Source organism: Lathamus discolor, chromosome 1 (assembly GCF_037157495.1).
Source record: "Lathamus discolor isolate bLatDis1 chromosome 1, bLatDis1.hap1, whole genome shotgun sequence".
Lineage (NCBI taxonomy): Eukaryota > Metazoa > Chordata > Aves > Psittaciformes > Psittacidae > Lathamus > Lathamus discolor.
In genome coordinates this window covers 145275172-145287349 of record NC_088884.1, presented here as the reverse complement: position 1 = coordinate 145287349, position 12178 = coordinate 145275172, and positions in this window count along the sequence as shown.

The window sequence follows — 12178 nt, the reverse complement described above, 5'->3', positions numbered from 1 at the left end:
CTGGCAGTTTGCACTTGCAGCCCAATCGTATACTGGGCTGCATCAAAAGGAGTGTGACCAGCAGGTTAAAGGAGGTGATCCTGCCTCTCTACTCTGCTCTAGTGAGACCTCACTTGGAGTATTGTGTGCAGTTCTGGTGTCCTCAACATAAAAAGGACATGGAACTGTTGGAACAAGTTCAGAGGAGGGCCACGAGGATGATCAGGGGACTGGAGCACCTCCCATTTGAAGACAGGCTGAGAAAGTTGAGGCTGTTCATGTGGGAATCGCCGGGAGACGAGCTCATCAGATGATGACCAACAAGTCTCGTTTATTGCTAAGCAGATCGATACTTATATACCTTGCTTGCATGTTTATAGTTTGGTTACAGAGAGATCATTGGCTCATAGCTTCTACATGTTACAAGATCATTGGTTTATAGCTTCTACATTTTTGCAGCTACACCGTGCACCCCCCCACCATCCTCCTTCTCATGCACTTATCACTTAGTGGCCTTGGCTGTGATTGGTCATAGTATGTTGCTGTTTGCCGGTGTCCTTCATTTCCTCATTATCTGGCGTGAGAGGTTTGCACCATGTTCTACACAGATGTCTTGTTTCAGCTCGGTGATGGGAGCGTGACCTTTTGACCTTTTTCGACAAGCCAATCCTCCACATGTTCATCCTGGAGAAGAGAAGGCTGTGTGGAGACCTCATAGCAGCCTTCCAGTATCTGAAAGTGGCCTATAAGGATAATGGAGTAGGACTTTTCATCAGAGACTGTAATGATAGGACAAGGGGTAATCGGTTCAAACCTAAACAGGGGAAGTTCAGGTTAGGTATAAGGAAGATGTTCTTTAATGTGAGTTTGGTGAGGCACTGGAACAGATTGACCAATGTGGTACAAGCTCTATTCCTGGCAGTGTTCAAGGCCAGGTTGGATGGAGTCTTGAGTGACATGGCCTACAGTGAGGTGTCCCTGCGCATAGCACGGTTTGGAATTAGATGATCCTTTCTTACCCTAACCATTTTATGATTCTTTAAAAAGTAATGTAAAATATGTAAAAAAAGATATTCCTATAATTGCTATTTTGCCACAGATTAAGTCGATGACCATGTATGTTAGTTGAACCACTGTCACAAGTAGTCTATTCACACATGCCTGCCTGGACAGAAACCTTATCTTCCCCTGCAGACCCTGTTCATTCAGTGGTTGTGTTTTGTGAATTGTTTAAAATATAAACCATCTGGGACACTCTTTATGAATACCCTTTTTTATTTTTTTCCTGTATTCAATACAGTGGGATTCTAATACCTGACAGAAAACATGCAGTGGATACAATTTTTGCTTTGTTTGTGCCTTATCCTATCTGCTTTGGGTTTTTTTGTGTGGGTTTTTTTCTTTTTCTTTTTTTGGTGGATTTTAAAAGTTTATTTAAAGATCTGGTGCTGGTATTCATCAAATCACTTCCTTTACTACAATGTGGTAATTTTTTTAAGGTTTCTCCTGACTGCGCAAAACATATAGGTATTTATGATGAGTAATTCATCTTGTCTGACCTTTAAATTAAAACAGGCCCCTGAATATTACCCTGTTACGTCACACTGAGACTAATAAATTGTGTTGAATTTCAGGCTACATGTTACACAATTATATAGAAACTTCAAGTGACAGAAAATGCAGTACCCCTCTTAGTAAAGTTTTCCAGAAATAAAATAGAGTCAGTGTGAAAGAATTCTGCCAGGTTTCTTATTTGAATGTTTTTGGCTTTTATACCGAGTATATTTCCCACATGTTTACACATCATAACGGAATGAATTCTCAGCCTTCCTTTAATAAACCAAAATAGAAATATGAAGGTATTTTGTACTTATGCTATATTTTCCCCATGTTTTCTTCATTTTTGGGAGTTTTTTCTCTTCATCTTGAATACTTCTCCCATGTACTTTAGTTCACTGCATTGCTAAGCTATGCTAAATTCTGAGTTTCATTCATTTATACATGTATTTCCATTTAAATTTCTTTCTATATTTTTCAAGTATATGTCTGAGTTTTTTCTGTAATATTATTTTTCTTTGCACCTTTAATGAGGATTGAGCATTCAGAAATTACTTGAGTAAAGCTATGCATCTTACTTAAGTGACATATTTGTAGGAATATCTGCCTAGTTCATTTGTGGCTCAGCCGCTGAAGAATGTTTATGCTTTTGAGCATTTTCTTCAATATTTTATGTCTCTTAATCCAGGGCCAACTGTTTTCAGGGAAAACTTCATATTATTTCCACATCACTGATCAATTTTATCTTCTTTTTACAAACTTTTTCCCCCTTTCTATTGTCTTTCTTATGCTTCTTATAGTTGAGAACAGCGTTGTTATTGAGAAAATACTAATACACAGATTAGTTTTGTTTTAAATGTGCTATTTTCTTGCCCCAGTGTAGTCAATTAAAATTGGCCAGATTTGATTTTCTTTCTGTGGCTTCATGTTGATTTCATCCACAGTCTTGACTACAATCCCTTAAAGAGCTGCAGTATTTATTGCTCAGTGATTTCCTCTTTTCTCTGGACAGTTCCTAGTAGGAAAGAACATTATTTATACAATATTTTTTAATAACACATTTGGCAAACTGGGTATTTCAGTAATATTTCAAAAGCTCTTAAGTGGACTAAAGAAGAACAGAAGATAAAGTAAAAAGTAAAGTGAGGGGTCTCGGTGAAGCAATAGACACAAATTCTGCTTATTATTTAGACTAATTTTTCCTATATCAATATAATTGTCTTTAAAATGTGGGGAGTTTATGGTTCCTTTGTATGGGTAGGGTTATAAAACAAGGATTTAACCTAAATGAGAGCGCAGACCAAAGGAAAATGTGTTTGAATATTTCCTCATTGAAAACAATGACAAATATCAAAAAGTAAGATCAAGAGCAATTAACAGTTGACAAAACCAACATGAAGATGCTCTCTTAAATTCTTTTTTTTTTACTTTGACCCAAAATTCAGAGTCAGATATAATTCTTAAAAAAAAAACCCAGTATTTTCTGTTCTTAGCAAACTGAATAATTATTATAATAATAAAAAGTGGATAGTGTAAAGGCTATTTAAATAAAAATTAAAGGTTTGCTTTTACATAAAACTGAACAAAAAATAAATCTGAAAATATAAGAAAACATAATATTTTGCATTTAATTATTTAAAGACTTTGGAAATGTATAATCCCTTTACATTTATAAAGAAATTAATCATAACTTTGAGACACCATTTAATACGTATACGGGGTTTTTTTTTGAGAACTAAAACAATTTGTCAAAATATTTCTGAAATAACAGAACGTGTTATTTAATTTTTAGTGCACAGATGGGTTAATAGTCAGGTACTGAACTATGAAGCAAAACACTCAGGTTTGAATTCCTACAAGTCAAAGAAAACAAGAAGAGGAGGAGAAGCAAAGAAAAAGGAATATAAAAAAAGGCAGGTAAAAAAAAAAGTAAGGAAAATATAAATAATGTCTGAAAGAGACAGTTTAGTGGAGAAAAAGCAGGAGGAAATAAAATGGCTGAAAAATCCAGAGCATAGGTTTTTGTTTCCACACAATGGAGCCTAAAGAGAGTTGAATGAGTCTTATTTCAATAACACACACACAAAAAGCCTCACTGTAAACAATCCAATTACATATTCTTCTTTAGAAGAAAAACATCCTTGAAGCCACTTTCAGTGATACAAATGACAGAGAATACCTGCCTATAACAATAGCATCATTGTGATAAAATACATGTAAGACTGTTTTCATTTTTTTCAGAACATTTATTCACATTTTGAACATGTTGTCTAGAATTTACCAAAATAAAGATATGAAATTGAAGGCAACTGGAAAGCTCCAAGATGGATAAGGTAGCTATATTTCCTCATTTTTATGTACTGGGATCAAGATTTTTGAAATAAGATTTTTTTCCCAGACCCATATCTTTTGCAGTCAATCAGAGTTGATTGTCAGAGTAAAGGAACAGAAATAGCTGTGATATCATCACATGCACCTTTTCACTGTTTACTTTCTTTTTTTACAGTCGCCTGTAATTATGTAATTGGAAGCAATGTGAAACACAAAGTCCTTTCAGATACTTTAGAAATTAACTAATATATATTCTAAATTAAACAGTGAACTCAGCTATGGTCAGATCTTAATTTGATAACAGCAGTGAAAGTTTTGAGAGAAATTTTCATTTAAGAAGGTCACACAAAATCAGAAAAGAAGTATCAGTCTTTTCAGACTAACTTATTTTGCAAAACCCACACTGACAGTTTCTGTGCCCTGGATTCAAATATTTAAAAGCTTATTTTAGAATCTAATTTTGAGTTTGAGATTTCTGAGTGCAGCCGAGTCTCATCCTCTTGTCCATGACATTTCTACAGGAAAAAAAGGTAGTGTCAGTTAAGCTGGCCCAATTAAAACAAAAATAGATGAAACTTTTTTCACTATGGATTTGTAAGTAATGGCCCCAGCCTATGACTGACTGCTTTGGAAAGAGCTGATCCACAGCTATCCCTCCAGTTATGAATATTTGAGATAGGTAGGAAATGGAAGACTTATTATATTAGGTAGCTCTGGCAACTTTAAGCACTACTGTAACCTTTGTTAGTGGAAAATATGCTGGGATGTGTGTAAGACAAGTTTCTGCCAATTTTGGTCTACTAACCTCTTTTGCCTTTAAAATTCAGGTTTTTTTTCAACGGTAGAAAGCATTATTTACATCATATTATATATTTATACCCTGCTTTCTATATGATAGACAAGATATATTTTTACCTTGAAGAGCAGATAAGTGGCAGGAAAGAAGTGACAACGAATGAATGACAAAAATGTTCAGGGAAGAAACAGCCAAGGAGTTCCAGATGATGACAGAAATGAGAAAGAATATGCTGAACATGTATCCTGTGAAAAATTAATATTGCCGAGCAGCTAATACGAAAGATAAAACCCCATGAAATGCTGCTGCAGTTTTAAGTTTTGTTCATTAAATCAATTACTAATTACAGAGGTTGAAATAAGCTAAGAGTAATATACATTATAAAGCGCATATAGTCTTCACTATTGATTAGTTTAAGTTTAGAGTCAAGATCTCAAGATACTGAAGTGATAGAAAAATCATTATTCACGCAAGTTTTATTTAGCTTAGATAAGCACATGCATTTTTTTTTCCATTTTGATCCCAGATTCTACTAAAAAACTTGATTTAAACTAGACAACTCTCTTCCTAATTACGAAACAGTACGGAGACTAAAATGGCCATGACTTTATGCAAACATGCTCCTAACAACTACCATAGCACACTCATGTATATGTTCATGGTACTATGTTTCACACAGGAACATTTGTGAGATCATGCACTAGTTAATTAGCATCATGAAGTTAATTTTAGTTGGATGAATATTTAGCAGGAAGGTGAGATAAGGAGTGTGATTAATGTAGGATAATCTCACAGTCTCATAGTTTCAATCCTTCTTGAGTCTTACTTACCTCATGATTATTAAATAGCTTATTTAGTTGTGCCTTATTCTTCCCTAAGAGTTTTATTAAAAAAAAAAAAAAAAAAAAGGTATGTCAAGCTGTTGGAAAAAGATGAGATTAGCAGTTTGAAATACTGAACAGCACTGCTGAACCATGTGCTCCATGCAAATTAATCTGTCCCCTAGCAATAATCTAGCAGCCAATCAGAATTGTCCCTTAATCCAAATAGCTTTATAAGACACTTTAAATCATAGAAGTTCAGGTGCCTTACACTATTTAAATAAAAAATTACAAGGAAATTTAATCTTAAGATTATTAAGTACTTATGGCAGTGGCTAAAGAGTATCACCTAGCAACAACATGGCTCACACAGTAAATCTAATAAACTGCAGCTCATCCTTTCTGTCATCAATGATCAAATAATCAAGACAGGAAAAGCACAAGTAGTAATGACATTGAGAGAATCCAGTGATAAAATACAGAAATCTTTTAGGAGACAAAGTATATTTAGGCAACAGAGCATTGTCTGCACAATAATTAGAATGAAGCAAAGCTGTACTTCAGCCACAGTGAGCTGAGTGGAAAGAAAATATTGAAGTGATGGGGGAGGAAAACCAGAGGAAGAAGAAAATGATTAAACATGGCAGAGATAGGTATTTGGGAAAAGTAAATACAATAAGACACTGTCAAGTCATCTTTCCTGGGCAGACTTCTAAAGAAGGGCAGAGAGATTAAAATTTTATCAGATAGTTTAAGAGATTATGGTAGTTGTACCTTAAAACATAAAAGCTACTTTGCAGGGCTTCATGCAATTCAGCAGGATTCTGTTGGGTCAGAATTGATATCAGCAGTGTGCTGAGGATAACTTTGAAGTAGAAAGAAGGAAAGTTCAGCCCAAGATTTACAATAAGTAAATAAATAAAAACCTTGCACCAGGGTTTGCAGCAGATAAAAAATGCATTAGAAACATATGTAATTGCAGTTAAGCACTTCTCATATTTTGGAAAGGTAGTATTTACTCAAGCTTACACTGTACAGAGACTTCTCTGCTTTTTTCCTTCTGAGTCTGCGGTGCTTAATTCTGCATGCAGGTTCACTAAAAACAGGGGAACCTTCCGGTCTGAGAGCATTTCATATTCCACACTAATAATATCTATAGGAGCTCAATTGATCAAATAATGGTAAAAGCACATATTAGTAATCACAGAAACTGTATATGCTTCATAACTATCCAAAGCACTGAATTTCCTCTTTGCTGTATTAAGCACAAACCAGTCAAATGGCAAACAGTAATAACTTGAATCATTGGTCCCCTGACATAATGCTTCTGAAACTCCTGTAGCTTGTCCTAAAAGACTCTCTGCTACAGATAGTGCTCCATGTCAGTGTCAATGCCATTGTCTGAGCTATCTGGAGGGTCCAGAGGTCACTGGAGAGCCTTGTGGAGAATACTTCTCTCCCTGTAATCATGGAAGAAGTGGATGCAAAAAAAAAAAAAAAAAAAAAAGAAAAAGAAGGCATCCCTAGATAGGCGGGAAATGAGAAAGGACTCTTTAATCACACTCCCCTCAGCACAGCGTGATGTAATTATTTAAAAGTCCATTTATTTTAACTAATTTATCAGTCAGAAACAGTGAAGGCACAACAGTTTTCACATTCCCCCAGTGAAATTATATTATATAACATAACACATTATACAGGGAAAAGTTAATTCATGTTAGAAGTAAAATAACAGCTGTTCATCATGAACTACATTCCTCCTTAAAGCAGAGACTTAGCCTAAATCCATTCTTTGCAATAGCAGGAACTGTAAACAATTTTTTTTTGTGTAGGATAAAAGAGCATTCAAATATTATTTAGTACTTAGGTCTTGGTATATGTATTTATATATAATGGCTATATATAAATGCTTAATATCATTTGTCAGTATGAAAAGTCTCTGGTCTCCAGATCCAACCTTAAAAGAGTATAAGTTTCCTACAGGCATTGTAATATCTGCCACCCATGCAGATACCTTGATTACCAAACAAATACGTGGATGAATGAGTTAAGCCTCAGTTTCAGCAGACATAAAATTAATATTTAATCCCCAAAACAGATACCAAGAATTTTTCAGAAGATAACTTACCATTCAGAAATGGAACATAGTATTACATAGAGCCAGAAGTTATCTTCATTAAAAATAAAAACTCATGTTGCCCTGTACAGTAGGAAACTTCTCAGCAGGAAGGCGTTTCACTGAAAGAATTAGGTAACTTAGAGAATTTTGCATACCTACAGTGATACCTGAGAAACCTGAATCTGAGTGATTCAGTCTTCCCTATCATACTCTTAGTTGCTGCATAGACACATTAGGAACTTCAGTCTTTTATTGCAAATATCTGTAGGCTTTTATAGCTCTTCTTCTGTGCAGGCCCAGAACTGCTTTACTCTGTTTAGCTCATTATCTCACTTTCATAAAAATGCAGAAAGAAAAGTTTTTCTGCAAAGGCAGCCAGTGCATACCAACAGGATCTGGACTCACCACAAAATGTTTCCAAAGCTACTTAAGGATGAAGAGTCATAATTTGCAGAAGATAGGTTTATGAGGTACAGATGATCAAGAAGTAAGAAAAATTAAATCCCCTTCTCACCTGGAGTGGGGTAAAACACATAATTCTGATTTATGTGAGAATTTTTGGTAGACTCTAGAATGATTATTCAGAGAGAAAAAGCATACATAACTTCTGAAGCTGGCATAAGATACTGAAAGTTAGGCTTTTGTCATGGGTCAAAGTCTATGGTACAAATAAAACAAAGGAATAGCAAATCAGGTCTCAGAATAACTGTGTCATTCTTTTTGTGCCATATGAGTCCAGGCAGAAGGTAATTAAGCTTAGAACACCGTATGTCTGGGAGAGCACATTGCCATCTTCTGTTACCTTTAGAAGAGAAAGCTTTCAGTACAAAATGAGGTTTTGTTCAAATATGCAATGGTAGCAACCGTGTAAGGGTTACACAAATGCTATATAAATAGGGCACGGCAGACAACTCAGGCATATCAGTATATAAAATATATTTTTGAACATATCTTACTAATTCAGCATCCATTTTTGTGATATTATGTAAGGCAGTAATAGATGCTGTTTTGCCTCTTCTCTCCCCGCTTCCTTTTCCTGCTAATTAGTACAGTGAAGTTTGTAGTGAATATGAGAAAATCAAAGACAGAGGTAGAAGCATGTAAAATCTTATATAAAATATAAACCTAGTTGCTGATACTAATCTGAATCAACTGTGTAGCTTCTTTTGTGTGAATGTTTGAACAATAGCTATTTATACGACCTAAAGTTAATCACAGAATCACAGAATCACAGAATCCCAAGGGTTGGAAGGGACCTAAAAAGATCATCTAGTCCAACCCCCCTGCAAGAGCAGGGTAACCTACAGTACATCACACAGGAACTTGTCCAGGCGGGCCTTGAATATCTCCAGTGTAGGAGACTCCACAACCCCCCTGGGCAACCTGTTCCAGTGCTCTGTCACTCTTACAGTAAAGAAGTTCTTCCTGATGTTAACGTGGAACTTCCTATGTTCCAGTTTACACCCATTGCCCCTTGTCCTATCACCGGATATCACTGAAAAAAGCCTAGCTCCATCATCCTGACACCTACCCTTTACATATTTGTAAACATTGATGAGGTCACCCCTCGGTCTCCTCTTCTCCAAGCTAAAGAGACCCAGCTCCCTCAGCCTCTCCTCATAAGGGAGATGTTCCACTCCCTTAATCATCTTTGTGGCTCTGCGCTGGACTCCTTCAAGCAATTCCCTGTCCTTCTTGAACAGAGGGGCCCAGAACTGGACGCAATATTCCAGATGCGGCCTCACCAAGGCTGAGTAGAGGGGGAGGAGAACCGCTCTTGACCTACTAACCACTCCCTTTCTAATGCACCCTAAGATGCCATTTGCCTTCTTGGCCACAAGAGCACATTGCTGGCTCATGGTCATCCTCCTATCCACCAGGACCCCCAGGTCCCTTTCCCCTTCACTACTTTCCAGCAGGTCAACCCCCAACCTGTACTGGTACATGGGGTTGTTCTTCCCCAGATGCAAGACTCTACACTTGCCCGTGTTAAATTTCATCAAGTTTCTCCCCGCCCAACTCTCCAGCCTGTCCAGGTCTCGCTGAATGGCAGCACAGTCCTCTGGTGTGTCAGCCACTCCTCCCAGTTTTGTGTCATCAGCAAACTTGCTGAGGGTGCACTCAGTTCCCTCATCCAGGTCATTGATGAAAATATTAAACAGCACCGGTCCCAGCACCGACCCCTGGGGAACTCCACTAGTCACAGACCTCCAGCTAGATTCTGCACCATTGACCACAACTCTCTGCCTTCTTCCTTTCAACCAGTTCTCGATCCACCTCACTACTTGATCGTCAAGCCCACACTTCCTTAGCTTATCTATGAGGATGCTGTGGGAGACAGTATCAAATGCCTTACTGAAATCAAGAAAAACTACATCTACCGCTCTACCATCATCCCTCCACCTAGTCACTTCCTCATAGAAGGCTATAAGGTTGGTCATACATGACTTCCCCCCATAAAACCATGTTGGCTGTTCTTAATGACCCCCTCATCCTTGATATGCCTAGTGATGGAGTCAAGAATAAGTTGTTCCATCATCTTTCCAGGGATGGAGGTAAGGCTGACCGGTCTATAATTACCCGGGTCCTCCTTCTTGCCCTTCTTATAGATAGGACAGAAGTGTATGAAATATCTGGGTCTTGGACATTAAAGATTTTCTGAGTGTCGTGGTTTAAACCCAGCCACACAGCCCGTCCACTCACTCCCACCCCCCTCCAGCTTGCCCTCCCACTACTCCCGGAGGGAGGAAGAGAAGAATCGAAAAGAATTCAACTCCCAGGGGTTGAGATAAGAACAGTTTAGTAAACTAAGGTATAACACAAATCACTGCTGCTACCACCAATAATAACAATGATAAAGGAAATAACAAGGGGAAAGAATACAACACCTCAGTACCAGCCGACCGATGACTTGCCCAACCCCACGCGACCGAGCACCGACCGATACCTTGTCCAACCCTGCAGTACCCTAGCCCTTCTGGATAACTCCCTGTTACATCCTGGGCATGACACGCTGTGGTATGGAATACCTCTTTGGTCAGTGTGGGTCAGGTGCCCTGTTTCTGCTTCCTCCCGGCTTTCCCTCCTCCCTGGCAGAGCATGGGGCTCAGAAAGTCCTTGGTCAGACCAAACATTTGTGTTATCAGCTCTGTTCCCAGGCCGAAAGTCAAAACACAGTGCTGCACCAGCTACTAAGAAGGAGAAAAATAACTGCTACTGCTAAACCAGGACATGAGAAAACTAGAAAGCACCATAAAACTTAAGAAGCTGATATGGAGGAAAAAGACAACTGTATATATTATGTGTAGTTTACACAAATGTCCACTTTACATCAATCAAAAAGGAGTCTGTGCTGCCTATTTTTGAATATCTACTAAGCTGCATTTTAAAAGTCTTTCAATTAAGCTCATTAATATTACATTTCAATACTATACTTGATAAAACTAACTCAGGATAAGAAAAGCTCAGTAATGACTATCCAAATAATAGTAATATTTTTCCAATCTGGCTGTTGCATTTTGGGAAAAATGCCTCCCACCCTCATCAAAATCAACTGAATTAAGTCAAGTTTCAAGGTCACAACTGATTTTTACTTGGGATGTATATTTTTCTTTGCTTTTGAATATTCACTCTGGTTTCCTCTCCTACTCCTTCTCCTTCTTTATCTTCCATTATTTCTAACAGGACACTTTGTTGTGTTCAGCTTAGCATAATAACATTGATTTTTACCTTAGAATTTATTACACTGTAGTCCCTGTGTTATAAGTTATTTAAAATATTCTCGGATTATAATAGGGAACCTCATAAATGTTGATGATTATGAGATTTAGAAAACACAACGGAAGCAAATCACACTTCAAAACTAACACTGGTCTTTAACATCACCTTTTGGTTTATTCTCCAAAGATTGATGTCAAAAGTCCCTACATTTAGGATGGTCTTTTCATAATGTCAGTGTGCCAAACTGGCTAATCAATATCCAGACTAGACACTTACCCAGACTGACCAAGTTTGTAGAAATTAGGTGCTTAAAGTTATAATAAGATGGATAGGGAACCACTAAAAAAGTAAATAAAAATTGAAAAGGACAGAGCACTGCTTAAATTATTCTTCCTCTTCAATACTTGAATCCTGTATGTTTTGTGAAAAGACTGAACCTGCATCTCCCAAAGGAATATGTTAAGACATAAATTGAGACATGCTCGCTCCTGAATTTATTACATCTTAGGTTTTAGAGTTGAACATATTGAAAAACTGGACATATTTGTTTGAACCCTCTCAGATGCAGAGGCTGAAATTACATCTTTTAGACTCTACAGAAATATTCTGAAGCTTAAATACTGCATGGAAACAGGAATCATAATACATTTAGAAGCCCTGTGCTGCGATATTCTCAGAGCACTTTTATCAGATCAGAATCTGTCAGTAGAGGACAGGCACAAAAATGTCTTTTCTATATCTTCTGATGATCTTCAGGGCAAATTGGATCCAAAATAACAGGAAGTATATATGGGAGGGGGTGGGGGGGGGGCGGGGGAGGTGGTGATGGAGAATTTTAGAGGCTTAAGAACCTTC